The sequence below is a fragment of the Ptychodera flava genome, unplaced genomic scaffold (assembly GCF_041260155.1).
Source record: "Ptychodera flava strain L36383 unplaced genomic scaffold, AS_Pfla_20210202 Scaffold_28__1_contigs__length_4768798_pilon, whole genome shotgun sequence".
Lineage (NCBI taxonomy): Eukaryota > Metazoa > Hemichordata > Enteropneusta > Ptychoderidae > Ptychodera > Ptychodera flava.
The window spans coordinates 2,897,134-2,922,265 of record NW_027248350.1 but is presented as its reverse complement, the minus strand read 5'-3'; positions in this window follow the sequence as shown (position 1 = coordinate 2,922,265).

Sequence of the window (25,132 nt, the reverse complement as noted above, 5' to 3'; positions counted from 1 at the left end):
TACTTGCAACAAATATTGATCTGATACATAGCTAATTAGTACTTTGAAGCATTGGGCAGTGTCAAGTTAATAAATAGGTCATTTGCATATTTTATGAAGTTTTGTAATTAGTCATATAACTCCGATATAACTTCACCAAATGTGATGAAATCTGCTGCAGATACTGATCCGACTGATATCTAACTGTAGTGTAAAGCATTCAGTAGTGTGAAATTAATTAAGGGTTCATTTGCATATTTAATGAACTTTGTAATTAGGTATATAACTCTGAAATTACGGCACCCAAGTCTTTGAAATTGGGTACAGATATTGTTTTGATAAATATCTAATTGTACTGAGAAGCATTAGGCAGTGTCAAGTTAACAAATAGGTCATTTGCATATTTTATGAAGTTTTGTATTAGTGATATAACTCCAATATGACTGCACCAAATGTGATGAAATCTGTTGCAGATACTGATCCGACAGATATCTAATTGTGGTGTAGAGCATTTACTTGTGTGAAGTTAATGAAGGGTTTATTTGCATATTTAATGAACTTTGTAATTAGTGATATTACTCCAAAATTACAGATGTTGATTGATTAATATCCAATTGTACTGAGAAGCATTGAACAGTGTCAAGCTAATAATTAGCTCATTTGCATATTTCATGAAGTTTTATAATTAGTCATATAACTCCAAAATAACTGCATCAAATGTGATGAAAACTGCTGCATATACTGATCTGACAGATATCTAACTGTGTTGTAAAGCATTTAGTAGTGTGAAGTTAATTAAGGGTTTATTTGCATATTTAATGAACTTGTAATTAGGTATATAGCTCTGAAATTACGGCACCAAATTTTGTGAAACGTGCTACAGATATTGATTTCATAAATATTTAATTGTGCTATGAATCATTGAACAGTGTCAAGTTAATATAGGGATTATTTGCATATTTAATGAACTTTGTAATTAGTGACATTACTCTAAAATTACTGCATTAAATTAAATAAAACGTGCTACAAATGTTGATCTGATGGATATCTAATTGTCCCATGAAGCATTGAGCAGTGTCAAGTTAATTAACAGCTCATTTGCATATTAAATAAAGTTTTGTAATTAGTGATTAAAATCTGAGAGTACTGTGCGATGTTGAAAAAAACCTGCTTCATTTAGTGATAACATATATCTTATTGTTCTGTGAAGCGTACTACTATTAATGAACCTGTTGTAAAACACGTGAGCATATTCAGTTCATATCTGGTTAATGAATGGTTGCCCTATAGCGGTTGAATTTCATGGTTTAGAATTGGACAGTTTAAGAAGTCGTTTTGTTTATCACAATGTGATTCAAGGTCTCAAGTTCTTCCGTAACTGTTAGCTTCAGTTGTGTAGTAATGAATATTATCTGGATTATAATCTTTGTTGAACAGCATTTTGAAACGGTTTAACCAATCAGAAGGATTGATAGACTTAATTGCAGAATTACTGTCACAATCTTCATTCATTTCGCGTAATAACTTCCAATAGTGTGCTGAATTAGCTTTAGAATGATCTAAATTAATATTTTCAATCTTTTCATGTCATTTTTCTTTCATTTGGTGAGTTTCTTTCCATTGTTTTTTCAGGGTGAATGCTCGTCCTCGAATCGAAGGGTCATTTGGGTATATCTGTAGCAACTTTAATGAGTTTTTAAGCTGGTCACGAAGCTTGAAACAATTATGATCAAACCATTTATTATTATGTACTTTATTTCTCTTTTTTTAGGAGTTTAAGGGTGACCTTGTTTATTAAGCTATTTTTGATCGTAAAATGTGGGTGAACATACATTTTGCATGACTATTCCATATGTATCTTGCCAGTAGAGGGTCAAGCTCCTCTTAAATTTACTCTGCTTGTCTACAATATCGTCAAGGCATTGCGCGTTGACAGAAAGCGATAATGATATGGGGCAATGATCGGAGATACTTGTCAAGTTATTGGCTTTAAAATAATGGACTGAATCATAAATTGGCTTAGATATTACACCAAAATCAACGACACTACATCCATTAGGGGTAAAACATGTATATCTTCCCTGGATATCCCCTATGGTGCGACCATTTAGAATAACTATATTACAGTTCAAACACGATTAAATTAATTTCTTGCCGAATTTGTTACCACTTCATTTTGATGCTATGTCTAAATGGTTTCTTATCCTGAAATCATCATTTGTGTAAATATCCGGAATAGGTATATATCGATTAATGACTTCGTCAACTACATCATTAATCGAACCTATTCTTGCATTGAAATCGCCAAATATTATGATATCTCCTCTTGAGGAAAATTTGATGATGTCTTTTCTAAAATATCGAACAGATCCACATTGTTATATCTGTAACTTGTTGAATTTTCAGGTGGGATGTAAGTGCAACAAATATATAAGTCACTGATGCTATTCAACAACTTTTTGTCAATTTTTCACCATATGAAATGTCTTGTATTTTGTGCTATTATTATATCTTAAACTTACTTTTGTCATAACAGCAACAACCCCTCTCTATTGCTTCGATCTTACACCTACTAATTTTCTGTCACTCAGAATAAATTCATACTTATCCAAGTTACTAATCAAATTAACACTTGTACTTTCATTGAGCCAGGTTTCTTGTAGACAGATGAAATCCATGGATGAGATGAAATTAGTGAAAACATTTGTCTTGCTGTTTCTTGTCACAAACCATTTATGTTCCAACTGCCTTTTTTAAATGACGGCATAAAACTCAACGTACGATTTCTTTGTCTAATGATCAGATGCAAAAGCAAATATAATTATCGAATGCAATAATATCTAGAATGAAATCAACCGTGAAAAAAAGGAAAAAGTAGTTGCAATATGGTAAGATGACAATTTAAAAATATAATGAGGATGTGCGATTAACAATTAGAACGCCAAAATGGAGTAACAACAAATATTAAGGGAAAAGCAAATGGAAAAAAAAACATGTCTGGTAACTTTGGATTTGAGAATTACGAAATTCAATATAATGAATATGTCTGTAAAATGCACAAGCGTAATACTATTACCAACTGTATGCGTTTACACTTATCACAGTAACTAATTCATTACGGTAATTTCAAAAACTTCAGAATGAGTTCAAAATTTAGGAATTTAACAAATTTGCAAACATGTCAGGTGAATTTACCGCAGAGACTCTAGCCGACATATTGTAACGTTAGGAATGTTATACAACTTGCATACTGTGCATTAACTAATATTTCTCATTTCACCAGTAAAAAATGTGTCAACATTACTGGTGGGGACCAGGGAAGTAGTTCTAGTGGAACTAATCAAGTTCCTGGCCCAGAATTCATACAAATTATGATATCAAAGTAATATAGGTTGCCATCCTTTTCAAGAAGAACATATTACATTTCAACAGCGAGGGACACATCACATAAAAACCAAAAAATACAGAGATTCACTGTTCTGAGTTCAAAAGAAATTTTTAAGTGAGGTTTTAAATAAATTTCCTGATTGTGGAGATTTATCGTCATTGGAATTTCGTTCCAATGCTTAGCATTAGAATAATATATATTATTTTGAGTTAATTTTAAATTTACCTTTGAATAACAAAATTGTCGCCAGCAGCTAAACGTGTTTCATATGCATGTGAAATTGATGAAGCATAACGATCTACTGAATGCCCATAATGACCAGTTTTTAAGTCAAAGCAAATACACAGGTCTGAAACTTACAAAGTTTATAAACATTGAGAATGCCAAGTTGCTGAAACAATGGAGCACTGTGTGTAATGTTACTAGAAAAAGTTATCAGTCTGACCACTCTCTTTTGTAATCTAAAAATCCTGTCTAGATAGGTTTTATACTCATTTCCCCATATTTCAATACAATACATTATATGAGGGAGAATAAAACAATTGTACAATAACAATAAAATTGATTTTGGAAGATAATGACGTAAATATGATATAAGACCTACTTTTTGACTAACCTTTTTGATAATTGTTTCAATGTGATATTTCCATGTTAAAGAAGAATCCAGAGTAACCCCAAGATAAATAGCAGAAAAAAACATTTTGAATTGCCAAATCACCAACAAATAAAGCACCCTGAGGGTCAAAATTTCTGCGAGCAGTTTTAAAGATAATGTAGTTTGTTTGTCAACATTAACAGTAAGCTTGTTGGACTTGCACCAGGTATGTACTTTTGTTAACTCTGTATTTAAAATATCCAGATCAATTCTATGTATGTTATCTGAATAAAATAAATTGGTGTCATCAGCAAATAACCTGAATTGAAATATCTGAGATGATTTGCTGATATCGTTGATATATATTAAAAAGAGAAGAGGGCCTAGGATAGATCCCTGTGGAACTCCGCATGCTTGTAATCAGATGTTTTGACATTGAATACATGTCGTAGCTCTTTAAAAATTGCGAAAATAGGATAATGGTCACTTATATCAATTTCGATAGTACCCGCTTCAATGAAATAATCACGGAAATTTACGTGACAATGATCTATTGATGTGGAGCTATGACCAGTTACTCTAGTCGGTATATCCACAACTTGATAAAAGTTATTTCCATTAAGAACAGCGATATAATCATTGAACACATTACTGTTCCCGGCTGCATCAATGTTGAAGTCACCTAACAAGACACATTTCTTATTACTCAAACTTAGTTTATCATGGCAGTCTGTCAGACTGATCAGGAATTCCTCAGTAGATGTATTTGGTTTTCGGTATATAACGCCTATTATGACCTTAGTATTATCAAGTACCGTTTCAACAAAAATGCATTCGCAATGACTTAGTACAACAGAGTCAATTACAGAATATGACAGTGATTCGTGTAGATAAAGACCAACACTCCACCTTTAGAACCGATTCTACATTTATGGATGAAATTATAAGAAGGGAGGTTACATAATGATGTATCAACACCTTGCTCCAACCACGTTTCACTAGGGCGATGACAGAAAATTTGCATTTCAAAAGTGAAGAATAGCTGACAGATCATCAATGTGACTTCTGATCGATTACTGGTTTGTACAAGACACCTATGAGTGAAGTGCTACAATTAAATAATGTGAACTTCAACAATCAAGAAAAATGTTGATTTTTATTTGTATCTTTCCCTAGCTTATCGAAAATAAAATTTAAAATTGGTTAATACATCAATCTCATTAGACTGTAGATGTGCATGTTGGCTTATAAGCCGTTCGTAGGCCTTGAAATATCTCCTCTCTGCAATGTGACATTATGTAATGTAAGGCTGATGAAATATATTTTTTGATTATTGCCAATTATGTCTTGACGTACAGTTTTCAGGACACATTTCAGGAGACCAATTTCCAGCTGCGACGGGAGTACTATTTATCGACACGTTTTTTATGTTTGTACTCTATTTCGAGAATATGTTTTATTGAATTTTGCACCACTTCATTAGTGCAGAATGACATGTGTATATGTAACGTTTCTATTTGTGTTCTTCTGCTTCAAAAAACTGTAATCAACAAGTGATCACTTTTATGCTAATAATCTATATTTGGTAAAAAACTAAAATTTAAAATACTTCAGAAAAGAAGAGTGGTTTAATCTGAATATTAGAAACACGGATATTTTCAAACACCACAGCATTGCATAACAGTTTTTCGCTCACAACTTACAGAAAAAGGAACGTTCATCCTGTGTTAATATAGCCTGCATATTTAATGTATTGCACAACTAAGGGATATACTCTACCAACGTTCTTTTTAGAAACTCTGAGGTGACGAGGAAACGGAAAACGCTATATTCGCCATAGTATCACAAATCAGTCAAATGAAAAAAACACTCAAATTCAAAATTTGAATACTATAAATAGGCATATCCGATAACGTACTTTCTTTGAAAGCTAATTTCAGTGCGATAAGAAGCAGTAATATGAAGCATTGATACTTGAAATATCTATTCTCACTGTAATGTTCTATTTGTGTTTGCAACAAACAAAGTCGCTATGTGAGTCTGATGCCAATACTGGATAAACCGTTAACCAAATTGTGAAAGAGGACGCTGGACAACCAGCATTGTAGCTGCCCTACGGTGAATATATAGGCACTGCTGTTTCTCAAAACATTCCATTGAAGGTTTCAATGCTAAATAAAACATGAAACTTTTCACGTCATGGAAGCTTATAATTTTCATTAATAAAGATAGTCATGACAACGCTATTGCCTTGTTAGTTGTCCTTATTTCTTTGTGTGCTAAAAGTACGTAGAAAACCCTGATTTTCTGACGTTTTTCATGCACAAAGCTTCATATATTTATATACCGTCAACTAGTTCCCAAGGAATTTTACGAGAAACGTACATAACATTTCAATTGAAAGTTTAACTGTGATCCAAAAATTATTTATCTCTTATCAAAATTTATGACGACAGCTGAATTCAATATAGTAGTTTTTGCACATTCGTTTAAAATATAGCATCTGACACATTTACAGCAAAACCAGGTACAGACTTGTTTAAACCCTAAACAGACCTATATTAATCTGTTTCGCTCCGCTGTGTATGTGCAAAGTGGTATTTCTAATAACACAGGGTAGATGAAATGTATGTGATCGTAAATTGCATGACTAATTTGCAACGGGATCTCCAATGTCTACACCAGCATATATATAGAAGTACGCCAAAGTATTCCATAAGGAGAGGTCAGAGGTAACCGGCATAGCGTGTTCCCTTACCAAAGGAGCTGCGAAATACTCTAAAAATTACAGCAAAGTTTAACAACACTGACGGTAGATAACCAAGATACGGACTAGTACAACTGACATCATACACGTAATCAAGAACGAGCGATGTAATCAAAAGCAAGAAACGGGGAAAACGGAGCGAACTCTCGAAAGCGGTTGAATGTCAGAAGCAATATGAGCGAACATGATCGATGGCCAGAGAAAGTCATTGAAAGCTTAACAGAGCGTCCGACAGGGGACAATATTCATGGTAACTAAGAATTTGGCGAGCTCGCCAAGACAATGCTCGAAAGGATGAAAGAGCGAAATAATTAGGCTTGAAGCTGACAGAGACGTTGCCAAGAAGGGTTGGAAGAAATAATGGAGAAGAAAAACGATTTCGGACAAGCGCTAGAACATACTGCAGAATACATCGAAGATGTGAGAATTAACCGAGTGGCGGCTGAGAACGAACGGCGCGAACTCGAAGATGTTTTAGAGTTGCTGGAGTCGAGACTACAGGAAATTTAGAGGAGAATCTTCGGTTGCAATCTTATTCAAAGATGTTTAACCTGATTTTTGGTGGTGTAAAAGGAGCAGGTGATAATTGGTATATTTGAAGAAAAAGATAGAAATAGAAGAAGATGCGACGGTCAGTGGAGAATGTTTATCGCGCAAGAGGAGCTAAAGCAACCAACAAGCAGTGGAGGCCAACCCAGCCATATCAGAGTCAAATTTATGAAGCCACCTGCATTGTTTCGAGAAAAGCAAAGCAACACCTGGATGACTCTAGTGTCTATGTAATTGGTGATCTGTAGGCATTGAACTATAAGGGCAAATATGAATTCACAAAGTGACGAACCAAGACCACAGAATGTAAAAGAAAACATTATTAAGGCCAGGAAGAAAAAATAAATTGTTCATCGGAATCTTCTACTTTGGCATATTTGGAATTTTTTTTTTTGATCGCGGCATATTCTTACTTATTACATATGTACCACAGTTTACTTGCATCGAAGCGCGCGCGTACTACGGTATTTGCACTGCAGTGCAAATACCAAAAACATTATTCCATACCTGCTGCAAATGAATAGAACAGCGCGTGATCCTTGTCTTTCAATGTGTGTCGCGTAAACTATTTAAAATGTGTTCGCTTGTGTTTTTAGTTCCTTTGTTTTCTCGATAAAATAAACAGGGGGAAACATATGTGATAATAACAGACCCCATGGCGAGCGAGCAAGCTTGCCGTACCAGGGGATTTGCACTCGTGTTTGCGTTGAATCCGGCTGTCCTTTCACTCGCTGCGCTCGTGAAAGCACGACCGCCGGATCCCCCGCAAACACTCGTGCAAATACCGCTGGTACGGCGCGCTTGCACCTCTCTCGCCATGGGGGTTCTGTCTATCCGCATTACAAATATGTTTAGTACTGCCGCTGGTGGCGCCCTACACTTGTCGTGTTTAAGCGGGCACGGGATTTTTAATGAGACTTCCTACATGTTTGAAGGACTTAACTTGTTGACCGCCAACACGTTGTTGTGACGTCTGAATTTGGCGAATCACGATGCAAAGTGGTCGATTTGGTAAGGTTAGTACATGTCACATCATGAGTATTAATTTGATCGCCAACATTCGACGTGATGGCCAACAGTTAGTTCTAAAGACGCTATTCAGTGTTTGTCCTGATATTACGTTCGGCGATTTGTTCAACAAGATCGTGACAGCAGATGGACGGTGCATCCGATTGAATGAAAATTGCATCGAAAGTATAAAAAATTACGGCAATGACAAAACACATGGTTGCGTCGATGTTAAAGTACGATCTGAATGATGACTATATAACTTCACTCCGATCACAGTACAGTGTTGTTAGACCATGTGTATATATAAGACAGTGGTAAGAGGTCAAAACATGGGGCCAAAGTAAAATGAAAAAACTCAGATCTAGGTCCCACCAGGACAATATTAAAGGACAATACTGAATTGTTGGATTTCAGTGATTTGCTGTACATTTCAGTTTTTTCTGAGAGAATGTTGAAATACTCAGATATGTTGTGCAAACACTAACTGTGAATGTAATGGCCTATGTTATTGTTGGGAAATATAGTATTGAATTCGGTTACCAGTATCAGTGTTTCTTGTCTGAGATATTTCTGGTAAAAAGGGAAACAATTATCTTGCCTTGTCTGCATCTGTGCAAAAATGCCAGAGAACCGCGTTACCTTCGGCCTAAAAAAAAAAAAAAAAAAATTTCGCTCGCCGCTCCGGAACTTGGTCAAAAAATCCGATGAACAAGACTTTTTTTCTCTCTGGCCTAACGGTAAACTCTACATCAAAGGTCGGCCCAATGACAAAGCTAAGCGGCAATTTGACTCTCATTGTTCCTTGCGCCAACTGTGGTAAGGTCAATGGTAATGTAAAATATAGTGTGTCCTTAATTTATTGTTTTATCGGTGCTCGAAACATCCGATTTAAGCACATTTTCCGTTCTTGGCATGCTATCTCACCTGCTTTGGGAGTCGTTTTGTTTTGACCCCTATGGCTACGCAGTTTAGTGCTTCTTTGTTTTTAGACTTTAGCTTGCTTTTTATGCCACCAGTGATTAATTTTTGGACGTGAAAGAATATATGGTAAATAACGAACACAGCGGCGATTCTCATCTCTTAAATATCTAAAGTTAAAATTCTTTCAATGGACGCTAAGGGATTCGGTTGATATAATTAGCGACAGAAAGTGTTTGTATGGGTAAGAGACAGTGAAGCCAAGTAAAGCCAAGATAGATAGATCATGTTGTATTACTGTGATGTTTTATGCAACAAATACAACACAGAATTGAAGTTAAATACTAGACTCCAATGCACCATCGCAACATATGTCGTTGATATGGACAATTTTAACAACAGTTCTGATAGCATTATATCAAATTTGTTACTTCAAAGCGAGACACTTTTTTGTAGGCAAGTAGATTCGCATACACTACAAAGACCTTTGTCTTTGAAATATACAATTTTTGAACCGAAGCTCTGATTGTATTGCTGTAACATTTGGTGCTACAAAGTACAACACTAAATTGGACGGCAAATAGACTCACATAGACACCTTACTCAACTAAGCTGGAAGATCCTTCGCTCGAGGGCGCTCTTCACACTCTCTGCCCCCCCCCCCCCTAGGAGAGGGAGTGTAGAGAGAGCGCCCTCGAGCGACGGATCTTTCAGTCTAGGGCTTCACGTGTCACTGAAATATACACTTTTGAACCACGGCTGTCATTCCATTTATACTGTAAATGTGTTGCTACAAAGCACAGCACTGACTAGGAAGTCGAAATAAAAGTCCATACCTAGTAAGTACAACATTGAATTTGAAATCAAGTAGAATTCAATACAGGTTGCAAGATACGTTGCTGACAAGTGCAATTTGGAATCAAAGTTTTTGTTGTATAACTGTGGTATGCTAAAAGGTATGACGAGAAATTATAGTCAATAGACTCATACACATTACTACTGTATGTCACAGTGAAACGTACAATTTTTAACCAACGTTTGATGGCATAACTGTGACATTTTTTGCTAGTATGCAAACATATTGGAAGTCAAATAGTCCTCACATACAACTACGGTGGCCCTTGTCAATGGAAGGGCCGATTTTGAATCTGAGCTCTGATTACATTTCTGTTGCACTTGTCGCTAGAAAGCTAAATACTGAATTGGAAGTCAAATGTAATAACATAACATAAACTACGGGAAGCTTTGTCGCCGAGAAGAAAAAGTCCGGCAAACCAGACTTCTGGTTGTTTCTGTTACATTTGTCTGCGCTTTGTTGCAAAAATAAATATTCAAAAATATAATATTTGGTGACCGCTGATTTACAGTCCAAATTTGAAAGGAAAATGTTTGAACGTTTTATGGAGGAAAGTTCGAGCAAAAAGTATATGATTGTACTTTTCACAAAATGCTACTACCTTAAGGAAACCAGCGCAAGTGAGTTAAGGCAGGGGTCCAGCGGGGTCCAGACCGAATTTCGAGCTGAATTTCATTTCTCAAAAACTACTCGGTCATATTTTGATGAAATTTGGTACACATCGTAGTTTTGATAGCTCTTTCAGTTTATGTCATTTAAATTTGCATAAAAGGTGTCACGTGATTTTTATATTGACATTTTCGCGCCAAAATCGCGTATATTATTTATCGGCATATTCCAACTTGTAAACCACATTTAAACTATGTTTTTTCGGCATATGATAATAGAATGGGTTCAGTACAATCGATCAACATCCTTTACAAAGACAAATTCTTGAGTTAATCGCCTCAAATATGCGCCAAATACGTACGATTTGTAGGAAAAGTCAATTCTTGGTTGAGTTTCGGTGATTTTTTAAAGAAACGCTACCAAATCATACATGTTTAAGGTATTGTTGTAAAGATACTTTAAGCCTTAGTTTGGGGATAGCAAAATTTCAGGGAAAAAATACAAGTTGGAATTTTCGAAAGAAATCTGGTCGCTTTGTGCACGATCGGGCCATCTCGCAAGCAATCCAAAAGGTCATGACCCCGTCGCCTGTTACTGAAACAATTTGTAATTTTAAGCTGAAAGTGTCTGCAGACATCATCCCTCTTGTCTTGTTTGTGCTTTAAACTGTTTTCTGTCTGTATTGAGTACGATTTTAGTGAGAAAATTAACAAATTGGTTGTTATAGCCATGTGGAAGTATGTCTCAGACCACCGTGACCTTTTGACCCCCATGTTTCCTACCAGTTCGGTCCTTAGTGGCTTATATAAACATGGAAGTACCAAATGTATCTCCATGACATAAGCACATCTCTTCCTTATTTTATATTGTATCTATGTTGTTGATCTCTGCATTCTTCTTGCAGGGAAGCAAGAATACTCATGTTTGGATCGTTTTGTGTCCGACTCTGTTCATTAACCCTTGTCACCTCGTTCCTCATGCCGTGGACTTTGGCCTCAGGATGGCTGATGTATGGATTTCGTTTGTACGCGATGATCGGCCTTTTCTATGTGTTCGAAGTTCCACACAGTGCTTATGGGCTATCTTTTGTTGTGAACACTAGTGTGTCCTTTGTCACTTCGTTGGCTCGATGATGTTCGTTAGGAACTTGTTTGTGATATGATTCTAGAGATTTTCTGTTGTTATCTCGTGTGTGGCAGTGTTGTTTTATAAATTTCATGAGCCCTAATGCATATTCATGATAACGTTTGACGCCCATGCCTTAACCTACTTGCGAGGTCAAAATATGTCTGCTATGTTAGTTTGTATCATTTCTGTCATAGACCCTATGATTTTGTTGACTTTTATGCCATCTAAAGCTGAAAGTCTTCCATTGTCATTGTGCTGGCATTAACACGTATCATGGTGAGTACCGAACGTCGATTAATCCAAGAGTGTGGTTTCCTTTTGATTCCATAATATTTTACACAGGCTTTTGCTCAGAAAGCAATGTGAAGGTACATTTGTCTTCGCATTGTCATAAAATGTTAGTAGTGTTCATTTAAATCTGTCCAAATTTCTTACTAAAAGTTGATAATTGTTTTGAGGGATATATTTTTATTAAAGTTTATTTCAAACAATGTGTTCATAGCACTATTACCTAAACAAATTGAAAAATAATATTATGACCATAAAAGGAAAACCAGATATGAACTGAATGTGCTCACGTGTTTTTACAACAGATTCATTAATATTAGCACGCTTCACAGAAAGGTTTCTAGCCAGTATACAGACTAGCAAACTTTAGCATTTACGCAAAAGAACAAATTAACATGCTAATGTGACCCCTGAATGGAAGACAATGAGTTTGATAAATTACAAACTTAGTTATCAAGCATTCAAATTGGCTGCTGACGACACGACATGTATTGACAGTTATCAGACACTACTGGACGCATGAAATAATATTGTATGACGTACTTTTTGACTGTTATAAAGTTGCGTAAAACAATTGGACCTTTGAGCTATCTCAAAAGACCTGTGATAAAACAGCGAGCAAGGAGATGTTACGCAACATTTGCAGACCTCAGGATAATCACTAACCAAAACACAAGAACAAAGGCAGACATTGAATGTTCTGACAGCAGTTCAATGAGCACACAACGTGGAGTGGAAGACAGACTTCTAATAAGTCTAGACGTGTATACGGTCTACTGCAAGAGTAACTATCTCTGATAAGGATTTATTGTATTATATTTTTCAACATTTCTGTCAATAAACCCAATTCATACCAATATAAACGACACCAGTGTAAGGCGTGTAATAAGAACAATCAGATATCTGTTATATCATTATATGTTGCAGGTTTCATCAACTTTCGAACAGTATTCTCAGAGTTAAATCACTGATGAAAAAACTGTATTTGATATGTAAATGAGCAAATTATTAACTTTACACCCCCAATGCTCAGAACAATTAAATATTTATCAGATCAATATCTGTAGCAGGTTTCATCAAATGTAATGCTATAATTTTGGAGTAATATCACTTCAAATAAACCCTTAATAAGTTCTTTCGGAGTTATGTGACTAATTACAAAACATCATCAAATATGCAAATGAGCTATTCATTTACTTGACACTGCCCAATGCTTCTAGGTATAATTAGAATATATCAGATCAATATTTGTTGCACGTATCATTTAGTTTGGTGCAGGGATTTCAGAATTATGTCTCTGATAAGAAAAGTTCATTAAATATGCAAATGAGCAGATAATTGACATGAGAATCACAGTATCATCATTATGTTCTGAGATTGTCATCTGAGAAAGTTTCATGAAATTTGGTGCAGTATTTCTTGATATATGTCTACACTGTCATTACCGTCTCAATAGGAAAACCATTGTTTGAAAAAAAACGATATTGCATAACTTCATTAAAAAGCAAGCCACACTAACCAAAATCTAATCAGTTCTTGCAAGTAGCACATGGTACCAGTGTACCAAATCTGACTTGAATCTGTTCAGGCGTTTTTTGAGTTATCGTGTAAACAGACAGACAGACAGACACACACACTTACACACACACTTACACACACACACCAAAAATTGCGGTGCAGAGACACTCGACACTCAGATGTAGTTGTGTGTTTTTCAATTTAGTTTTCTACTTTAAATTTCCACGCTAAACAACACTGGGGAACCTGTCATATTTCATTATCAAGTTTCTAGTTACTATTTGCGGTTTCTTAAAACAACTCTTTCGAGAGAATAACCAGTGTAAATCTGAGGTTACATTCGGGGAAGAAAAAAGGCCAACAGGGCGGCGCACGTAAACCAACTGTACTGATCCGTCAGCTCAGTTGGTAGAGCATCCGAACTGAATTCGGGGACGTGGGTTCAAGTCCAACATGGGTCATTTTTTTCAAGCCCCAAAAATTTGCTGTGCAGAGACCCTCAGATGTCGTTGTGTGTTTTTTCAATTTAGTTTCTACTATATATATAAATAAATAAATAAATAAATATATATATATATATATATATATATATATATATATATATATATATATATATATATATATATATATATATATATATATATAAACTTACATTGTATTGACAATTGAAGTTATTCATTTTAAGTAACCGTTGTTTTTCATATGCTGTATCATTATCTGAATTTTATTCAGTTCAGTAAATATACTATGTTAGGTTGTGAACCTTTTCCTGGATTTCGAGCGTGTTTCGAAATTAATCACCATTTATATACTAAATGTTCTCTTTTGTTCATGTTCATCTGTGTTCAAAAGATCAAATTAATGTATTGATCTACTTTGTGTTTAGATTGATGGTCAAGGAATATGAAAATAAAGTTCTGCAAGAGCAAGTAACAGAAAAGGCTCAAGAAGTGACAAGACTGGAGACAAAGTCTCGTCTAAAGAATTCCTATGATGATTTTATTAAATCCTTTTGTGCTATTGGAAATTTGGTTCGTATCTTTTGTTTTACCAAGTATGTTTATCTGTGTTGTTGATAACATTAATGATAGCTTGTCTAGAATTCTCGTTAAATGTGTTGATGATAACATTAATAAATCATCGATAAAAGCAGTTACACAGAAGAAGGAAGACGAGATATTTTCAAATTTTGGGAGATCGTTTTAAGTGGCTTTACGTAAAGGAAAAGGGGAAATAAAACTAGAAAGCAAAAGTTTTGATGTAAGCTGACATTGGGAACAATGAAAAAAGTCATATAAGGGCTTTTATGTTATGGAAATTTATATCAGGAAATGGATATTATATCGACATGAAATACAGGTGACCTACGACTGTAGCCAGTTTAGCGATGCAAATATAAATAATGAAACCTTAGAGAACTTTTGGCTTCTTCACACTGGACAAAATGCTTGATATACAAGAAGATACACACATATACTGACTCCCTGCATTTGTCAAATACGTTAAGTATACAGGTACGTACGTATACTTGTAAAATGCACAAGTACAATCATTCCCGATTGGACTATTGTAATAGTCTCCTCTATGGTGTCCACAAAGATCAACTTGCACGTCTTCAATCAGTCCAAAACGCTGCAGCTCGCCTTGTTAGCCGTACACGTAGATTTCGTCACATCACTCCAGTTTTAAATGATCTGCATTGGCTTCCAATAGAGGCTCGCATTATATTTAAAGTTTTGCTACTAACCTTTAAAGTTGTTCATGGAATCGCACCACTTTACTTGAAAGAATTGACCGAAATGTATGTCCCATCCAGAGACCTGCGATCATCGAACTCCGTACGGTTAGTGCCACCACAAGGGAAGTTTAATAAAGCGTACGGTCAAAGAGCCTTTTCTGTGTGTGCACCTGATTTATGGAATTCTTTGCCGCTTGAAATTCGTACTGCTCAAACTATTGACTGTTTTAAACGTGGTTTAAAGACACATCTTTTTACTAAGTACTATTCATAGGTCCATTTATGTTTTTACAGGGACTACTCATTTTTACATTTATTCTATTTGAATCGGTTTTACTGGACACTATATTTTATCTCATTTTTTAATTTTTAATTCATCATTTCAAATTTTAAGTCAATTCTCAGTTGTTTTACTATTTGATAACTTTGTCTATTTTTTGTCCTTTATGGTATGTACAATGCACTGAGACGTATGTGTAGTGCGTTTGTTAAGAATTAAAATACACAAGTACAATGTACACTTTGTGTGCAAAGATCTGCGTTACGTATATACCCGTTTTCTGCATAGAAACATGCTACGTATATCCAGGTATTGATATCTTCCATATGCAAAGATATACGTAACGTATACGACTTATTTTGTGTTCTATATACGTAAATATACTGAATGTATATCAAGCATTTTGCCCAGTTATAAACAAAAATAATCTTGCATGTATGAACTGATTTATTTTGTTCCTCGTTACTCAGGAAATAAAACTAACAACACTTGAAAATGCACTGAAATGCCCGCCTGATGACAATGAAAGATGTCGAGTCATCATAATGGAACACGTTTCTCAGTTTACAGAAAGATTCAAAAAGTACGAAAAGGACTATGATGCAAAGGTCAGTAAGCTCTTAGCATTTTAAAATTACGGATGGCTTCAGCTACAAATATGTTAATTTACATATAGGTACCTTTGACAATCAATCTATTTATGAAAATGTACCTAATGCTACGATATAATGGTGTCCAGAAATTCTTTGGATGTATAATTCCTCCTTCCTTCTTAAGGGGATGTTTGTCAGATAATATATTATATTATTGCTATTCTTAAGATCCATATAGTCATATTTGTATAAATGTGCATAATCACATTTCCGGCTGGAATTAAGGTAGCTTTCCACCTTTGCGACCAATCCCTCTTTGAACATATTTTTATTTCGAGTTCTTTCCTTTCTTTACAACAGACGACTTAGTTGAAAAAAGGGAAAAATACAAATACGTGCATAAGACTTCTGCATCTCACAGAGGAGTCATACTTTAAAAACAGACCATTTGTCTAGAAAGGTTCTATAGCTCTCGTATCATTTTGCAAATACAGTTCAGTCTGTTTTGTAGTAGTTCTAATGTTTAAGGTAACTAATCTTAAAGAATGAATCATCTTCTTTATTATTTTACAGTCAAAATTGTATTCTTTACAATCAGTAAGAGATGATTCAGAAGATCTGAGAAAGAGGTCTCACGCAGCAAAAATTGTGTAGCAGATAGTTTCCGTAGGGCTTCAGTCAAAGAACTCCATAAAAGAATGAAACCATTCAACACACATGGGATACTCTCACATTCAGCAAAAAGATGCATCAAGGTCTCTTGTACTTGTTCACAAAAGGTGCAAAGACTACTCTTTGTTCGAGGATTGTTCATTCTGTATTGTCTTCTGTTTGTATAAATCAAATTGTGTACTAATTTCTATTGAAAATCTTGTAAAAGTAGACTCTAGAGATACTTTAAAAGGTAACAAAAATTTCTCTGGCCATTCCTGTTTTATAAGGTGAACAAATGTGAGAAGTAAAGTTTACATTTTGCTGGTATGAATTAATTGGATGAAAGATGCCTTCTAATACATCTTACTTTGCAGCTAGATAAGCAAACAAACTTTGTTTTGAGAAAGATTCCAATTGGCAATACTGGTCTTACTAGCACAGGGTCACATTCTTTCCACTTCAATTGAATAGCATCAAGAATACCCAACCAAAACATAAATGGTTTAAATTACACCTAAGAACTTTAATATCAGCTTGATTTTTAAATTTAGAATTGTTCCAAAAAATATCAGATAAATAAATAATACCTTTACGTACAAATATGGATGCAAAACAGATTTGTTACTAACAAGAATATTTGCATTGTTCCAAATTCCTCATTTTTCAGAAATAAATCAACAAAATTATCGACTTCAAAGGGGCTGTGATATTTTCCTTCATCGTCATAGGCAAAATAGATTCCCACAATTTTAAGTGGTTCTTTTGGCCAGGAAATACCAAAGGGATGATTTGACTAGTTCCTCTACTTCTCCAACCACATTGCCTCCGTTTAACTAAAATAAACTCTAAGAACTGAAGCAAACTTACACCTTTTTCAGGATTGAGAGCAGATTTAAGACAGATTTCTCTTCAGCTAAGAAACATGTGAGGTCATCTGCAAATGCAGAATTCTTTGTGATCTTGCCTAACACACTTATACCTTTAATAGTAGAGTCTTGGTTTACACCAACAAGAAGCGCTTCCAAACTAAGGATAAAAAGCGCGGGCGAAAGAGGGTCACCCTGTCGTAAACCTCTTTGAATACTGAAAAGATCTGTTCACTGAAAAAGTCTATATCGAGGAAAATAATAGCTGCTCCTCGACTATTTGAAGAACAATGAGAAAACAATGACCGGAAAATTGGCGAGGCTAAATTAGCTTATCCTTTGGGCTGCTATGGGTTTCTCCAAGGAATGCTTGGTTTGTTTCTTATTGGCCTATCAAAAGGGGTTTTCCTTTTCCTAACCCCCTCCCACCCGGAACCCCTGGTATTAAGGGAGATAATATCAATATTCTCTGTCATATATATGCAAGTTTTGCACTAAAATATAGTGCATCTGACAGTAAGAGTATTGAAAAATATAATTATATAATAAAAAGCATGAGAACTTGAAATTGTGAAAACAAAGAAAAACAAACAAGACAGAACAACACAACCCAAAGATCAGCATCAAAAGAACAAGGGAAACAATAACTGAAACAGCAAAACAGATGAACGACGCCTACAACAGTGAAGTCCAAAACACAAAGGCTACTATGTTGAGCAAAGCAGTCCCAAATTACAAAAGGCAAAACCAGAAAAAAGAAATTTGGGACACAGAAGCAAACAAACAGGACTTAGGGAAAAGTGTGTGCTTGAGTCAAAGGAAAGGAAGATAACCCACGCCCCTATGGTATCTAAAGTATTGACCATGGCAAGAAATAAAATAAATAAAATGTGCTTATGTGAAGCGCCTTGGAAGGTATTTTCCCATAACAGTTTTCGTGTACCTGTGCAAACTGAGACCATAAATCATGAGAATCAGCCAACCAGGATTAAACCTTACAAAACGCCTCATACAAAAAGGGAAAAATTTTGCAAGAATTCAGCAGTATCCCACACACCTAGAGTGTAATCCAAGAAGCATGCTAACACAATGCTGTATGTAAAACGTCACGATGTCCAAAAGCAATGGCGTCATCGCAGAAAATAGCCATGCAAAACCAGCAAAACTTTACAGCAGGGTAACTAAGGTTAGAAAGTATTTGACGTAGGCTAAATGTCATTACGATGGTATCTCATATAACTTGTTGTTCATATACAGTTTTTTATTCACAAACTTTACCTCGTTTCCCTCGTTGTATGGCACCTCCATTACCATTTTCAGATTTATTTTTAACGCTATAGTCTGGTTGGCAATTGTCCGCAGAGCCAAAGACGTCAGAACCAGCAAGAGGCCGTTTTTTTCATGGCAAGGATCTTGTTTCTTTGCATCTTTGTTTTCGGGGATACACGACGGGGAACTCGATGTGCATCGTTAATTGTAACACACGCCATCAAGAATTTCTCGCTTATAATGACCTTCATAAGATCGACGCCATTTTCGTTTACTGTTTCTGAATTACCACACTGAAGCGAAGAATGTAGCTTTCCCAAAGCATTCTTGGTCTAAACATGTTTCACTTAAGTAATTTTACTGCTGTTTAGCCTTTACCAGGTCTCCATAGACGTAATTTACTTGTGCTTCCAAGTCATTGCATTTACTTCGAAGAACGTCCACTTCGTCACTTGAGCATTGAATCACCTTTTCAAATTCATCACAGTGGGATTCAACTACAGACACTAATTCAAAAAATTTGCTTCTGCTCTGCAGGAATTGTGTCAGTTGTATTGGAAATTCCATTTACCAATAGTTCTAAATCCTGGAGACACTCTTTTATCTGACACTTCAGCATTTCGGGGGAAAGGCTTGTGGCGGCAGACATTGTAGACCTCGTCTGTACATTGTTTGCACTTAGACGGCCATCTTGGAAGTAACCTGAAACTGTTTCCCTCGTTCGTCATCTTGATGTTTGTTTGGTTTTCTCTTAGTGCTTTTATAAGCCATTCTAGATTTGTAATGGTCGTTTGATGACGGACGCACTACCACTTCAAAAATAGTCAGAATTAAGGAATTTTGCTGTCGTACCTGCCTACAATATGGAAAGCTTGGAGAGGGTTGCAAAACACTTTGTTCAACGTTCACTCATGACCTCTGACGTTGCGATGACTTCTTTTCTAACATGAATTTTGCTGTCAAGTTGTGCATTTTACCCAACCTGAAAACCATTTCTATGATTTTTTTATTTGATCAAGAAAATTATTGAGCGATGAATTTTTAAGAAGATTATACTGAAAGTTGTCTCTAAAGTGTGAACATGTATTTGTGGTTAGGCCGGGGTCAACTGCTGCAATGATGTGTACATATATACTGATTAATTGTATCGTGGATAGGCCCGGGTCATCTTATTTGCATAGTTCATAGCATTTGCATGAAGATAGGCCTGAGATGTCGTCCAGTTCAAGGTTTACCACGCTGCTTTTTGTTCGGTTCCCGTATGAAATCTTAACCTCTCTTATATTCCACATGGGACCGGATACGATCACAACTTTGTTTTCAGGTTCTCTTCCCTTTACCTTTGGTCTACTGCTTTGGTCAGCTCTATTATATATTCAAACAATTCTGATTTAAATTTATACCATGCTCTCAGGCGTTTGATTGCCCTTTACTTATATATAATCCCATGGTATTTTTCTCTGTTTGACGTCATCGTATACGAGTGTTTTTTGCAGAGCCGTACAACTTCGAGCCGAAGGCGAGAAGTTGTGCGGCTCCGCGAAAAACACGAGTATACGATGACGTCAAACAGAGAAAAATTCCATGGGATTATATATTTATCACATGAACAGTCTTCTTATTTTTCTTCGATGTGGATGGATCAAAATTATTGTAACAAATTGCATGATTTTTATCGCTATTTTGTGTTTTATTTACGCGGATTACTTACATTTAATGAGTAAAGCGGTCCGTCACCCAGGAGATGTGCAAATGTTTACAGGTATACTTTCATTCATAAATCCCATTAAGCTAAAAATTTGATACATGGAATGGTATCTCCACCAATCAGACATACGGATTCGGTCACGTGCGCGTGTCAATCATTGTCTCGTGCTGGAGCGATGCCAAGGCAAGTCTGCCATCGGCGGACATAGCTTTAACCGCGCGCGCTGGCGACGGATAACGATAGTATTTTGAGTTATTGAGAATATTTAGAATTATATTTATAAAGTGAATTAATGCAATGACACGATCGAAACAGTAGTTATCATTCTTACAGATGCTGTGGCTTTTTAAATATCACAAGTTTACGACCTTGGCGAGCCCGAAAGTTTCAGATCGATGACACACACAGTGTATGCTTGTAGTGGGCACTGCCGTCACCGGTCTCCGCCGGTGGCCATCTCAGTCGTCAATGTTTTCGTCATACGGACTTTGATATTTGCTGTGACACATATATCGCCAGTAGGTACTTCCCAATTTTGTTACTTGACGGGAACTCTGTTCTGTTGTGAGTGTTGTCCGATTCAATTTTCGAAATGCATCGGATTCTACAGTGCTGCACTGCAGAGTTTAGGCTACAGTTCGACAGCTTAGGCTTGATTCCGATCGAGAAACAACGGAATAGTATTTGTGTGATGAAGGAAATTTATCGTTGTTCGTCGATATTTGTGCCTTCTATGTCGCTTTCCCGAAGTTTATACAGTATTCATTTATTTAGTTGAACTTTCGTTGATGTGTATCTTACGGGTTTATCGCCAACCGGGATCGCCAGGTACGACGTCGCTTGGCGATCGCCAGGTACGACGATATCCACATTGAGCCTTTTGACTAGAGCCGTGACGTTACTTAGCCAAACGATCAACGGTATCCTCATTCGATTCTTGGGAATAGTAAAGCTTTAGCGACTCGAAATTTTGTTGGGCATGCCTTCTATGTTTCCGTATCTGGATTTATCGGGTCACCTTTTTGTCAAAATGCCATGAGAGCACGGCATCGATCACGACAAATCGGTCTGTGTCGCGATGTGCACGTACGAACGGTACCATTGCAGGAAAAAAGTTCCGGTTGATGACGTACAACAGCGGTAATATGGATTTCTTATCTGTGCTGGTGTACGTCACACAGGTGGAGATACGGGCCAGTTCATGTGATAATTCGAGTTATTTACCACAAAGTCGTTGATTTTACTGGGCGACGTATGATGCCATGATACGAACGACACACCATTATTGCGACCTGTGTATCATTTGTATGTGTCTTCTACGTAGCTCAAGATGTAGAAGTGAATTTATTCCTGGCTCAAAACAGTGGCCTCGACAACAATGAAAAACACTTGCACAAGGATACATCCATTGAGTGTCTTAGCCATCCTGATCATGACAACTATGCCACAACTGAAAAGGCCAGCATAGACAAATAAAATAATAGGTGTGAAAGGGATAATCAGGCCCTCCTGCACCCTTACATCCATGACTGCACAGACTCCACTTCTTGTGCGTTTTACAACTTTTAAGAACGTCTACACTCAAAAAAGTAATGTGAGTAGTTCTTCATGAAATAAAGATGACCGTGATAGCCTTTGTTTGTTGTCTTACTCGACCTCAGCCGACTACCATGGCAAAAGTCGAAGACTGCTGAGACGGAAAGACCATTATCAAATTTGAAAATTGTACTATTTATCTGCAGTGGTGAATAGGTCTATCTAATAAGGTTCAGTTTTTGTCCCTAACATTACACCTTTCCTTCTTCGCAAAGCATGTGCCAATCCTAGAACATACTGAATACAGAACAATGAAACCACTGAACTTCTCAAATCATGAATTGTTCCAAATGATTATCTGCAAATATTTAAAAGGTGAGTAACTTTTCAGGCAACATGGTCTTTGAGACGTGTTGATGGTGTTGACACATGGCAAATGTACGTTCCAGTCAAGCTGCTCTCAACTCTCGATGCCAACTTTTGTTTTACTGGTGAACTAGACACTGGCACATCTCTTGATTCACATTTTGTTTGGCTTCGAACTGGCTGTTTCTATGGAGATGAAGAAACTTGTAGTGGCTCAGGGGTAGTACTCTCTGAAGTACTTGTTTTCTGTGGCTGTACTCGTGGACGTGGCAATAATTGCAGAGAGTCTGGTATGAATAACTTGGCAGACTTCCTGAAAAATTTACGATTTCTCCTGAACACTCGTCCAACCTCGGTTTTCACACTGTATGAGCTCACAACGACCTGTCCTAGTACTTGTCTTTTAATCAATTTTCTGGACCTTTCATGCGTACATGTGACATTTCATCAAACTTGACATTTCCTTTGCACCCTGACTGCTGTTGTGTTGGTTTGTGGAAGGTCCCTTTTTACAGTTGGTATTGTATACCATCCACCACTTTTGGTTTGAATAAATTCCTAGCCTTACGTAGGGTCTTGTTGCATCTATCAAACAGTCGTTGTGCTGGAGAGGCTGTGATACCCTAACTTGGAGTATTTCTTCAGTCAGGCAATGCTAGGTAAGTCTGTTCTGGACCCTTTATCTTTCTTCATCAGCATTTTTGCGATGTTTACAGCATTCTCCACCTTACCATTACTCTGGGGTACTCGGGTGAGCTTGTGATATTTTCAAACTCGTAGGCTTTGGTAAAATTCCGGAACTCCATTGGGCTATAGAGATTGTTGTCATTGTGTAATTGATCAGAAATACCATGGACTGAAAAATGTCTCTTGGTCTTCTTAATAATTGCTGATGCAATGTTTTCATACCATTGGTCAACTTTGAAGTAGTTTGATTAGTAATTCGCTGTACAAAGGTAGTCCCTACCATTAAATGTAAATATGACTGAACCAATCTTCTCCCACGGTCTACCTCTGGAATATCATGGTATATCATTGCTCTTTCTGCTGATTCTTTGGTATGTGTTGCAGACATCACATTTGGAGATGAAATTTGTCAGCTCTTAATTCATTCCTGACCAATAAATGACTTCTCTTACTGTCCTCAAACAACTTTGTATACCAAAGAGTGCACTATGTAGCGTTTTCGTATTTTTAGTCTCAACTGTATGGGTACAACACATCTCAGGCCCTTGAATATAACTCATCTAGTATTGCAAGTTCATCCCTGCTGTTGAAGTATACATGTACTTCTGGTGGCAGGTCAGTCTTCTGATTGGCCATCCTTCAATATAGTTGTTTTAGAGACTGCTGTGTTGGGTCGTTACCTGTTTCCACCTGTATTTCAGAAGTTGTGGTTCCAAGATAGACAGGTGATCACCATGTATATACTCTCTACTTCTTTCTCTACTTCAGATCTGCTGTCAATATCTGTTGAAGCTCTTGGTAGAGTGTCTGCAAGGTACATTTCCTCACCAAATTTATCGCAGATTGCAGTTGTTTAACGCCATTAGAATTCGAAGTCTCTGTAGACGGCGTGGTGCTGAGGCTAATGGCTTCTTATGTATGGACACTAATGGCTTATGGTCATTCTTTAATGTTATTCTACGGGCATAAACATCCTGGTGGTTGCGTTACATACCAAAAACTTAAGCATGAAGCTCCTTTTTGTCTGGGAGTATTTCTGCTCACCAGCTGTAAGTGCTCTACTGGCATAAGTGACTCGCTGACCTTGCTGCATGAGTATAAATCCGAGGCCTTTGGAGGATGTATCACCATGCCTTTCTGTCAGTAGTCTAGAGTCGAAGTATCTCAATACTGGGCAGCAGTCACTGCTAGGTTTGATTTTTCAAACGCTTCGTCTTATTCCTGAGACCATTTCCATTCAACACCTTTTTGAGTGAGTCTTTGCAGTGGCTGTCACATATCTGACAAACCATGCAGGAACTTTGACAGGCATTTCACCATCCCAACCAACTCACTGCACCCCAGCTGTATATGTTGGCTTCTTCATCTTTTGTACTGCTTCCACTTTCTTTGGATCTGGTGTTAGGCTTTCATCGGTTACCAAATGTCAGTAAAATGGCATCTCAGTGAGTCTCAACTCTAGTTTATCTTTATTTAACCTGATATTTCTCTGTCTGCATGACGCTAACAGGCCTGTCATGTTTCTGTCCTGATCTCTGTTGGCTTCTTCTATGGTATCACCCTGACCCAGTATCAGAATATCATCTGCAATCTTATAAACATGGAGCAGGCCTTCTAAGTTCTGGTCAAGTTTCCGCTTGAAATAGTCAGATGCAGGTGAGATACCGAATGGCATTCTCAACCATCGACATCGGCCCCATGGGGACTGAAATGTAGTCAGTAAGCTTGACCCTTCATCTAGCCTATCTGCAGGAAACCATCTTCAGGTGTGCTTTTGCTAAAGATCTTAGCTTTAGTGAGCGCTTGTAAAACATTTTCAATTTCTTTAG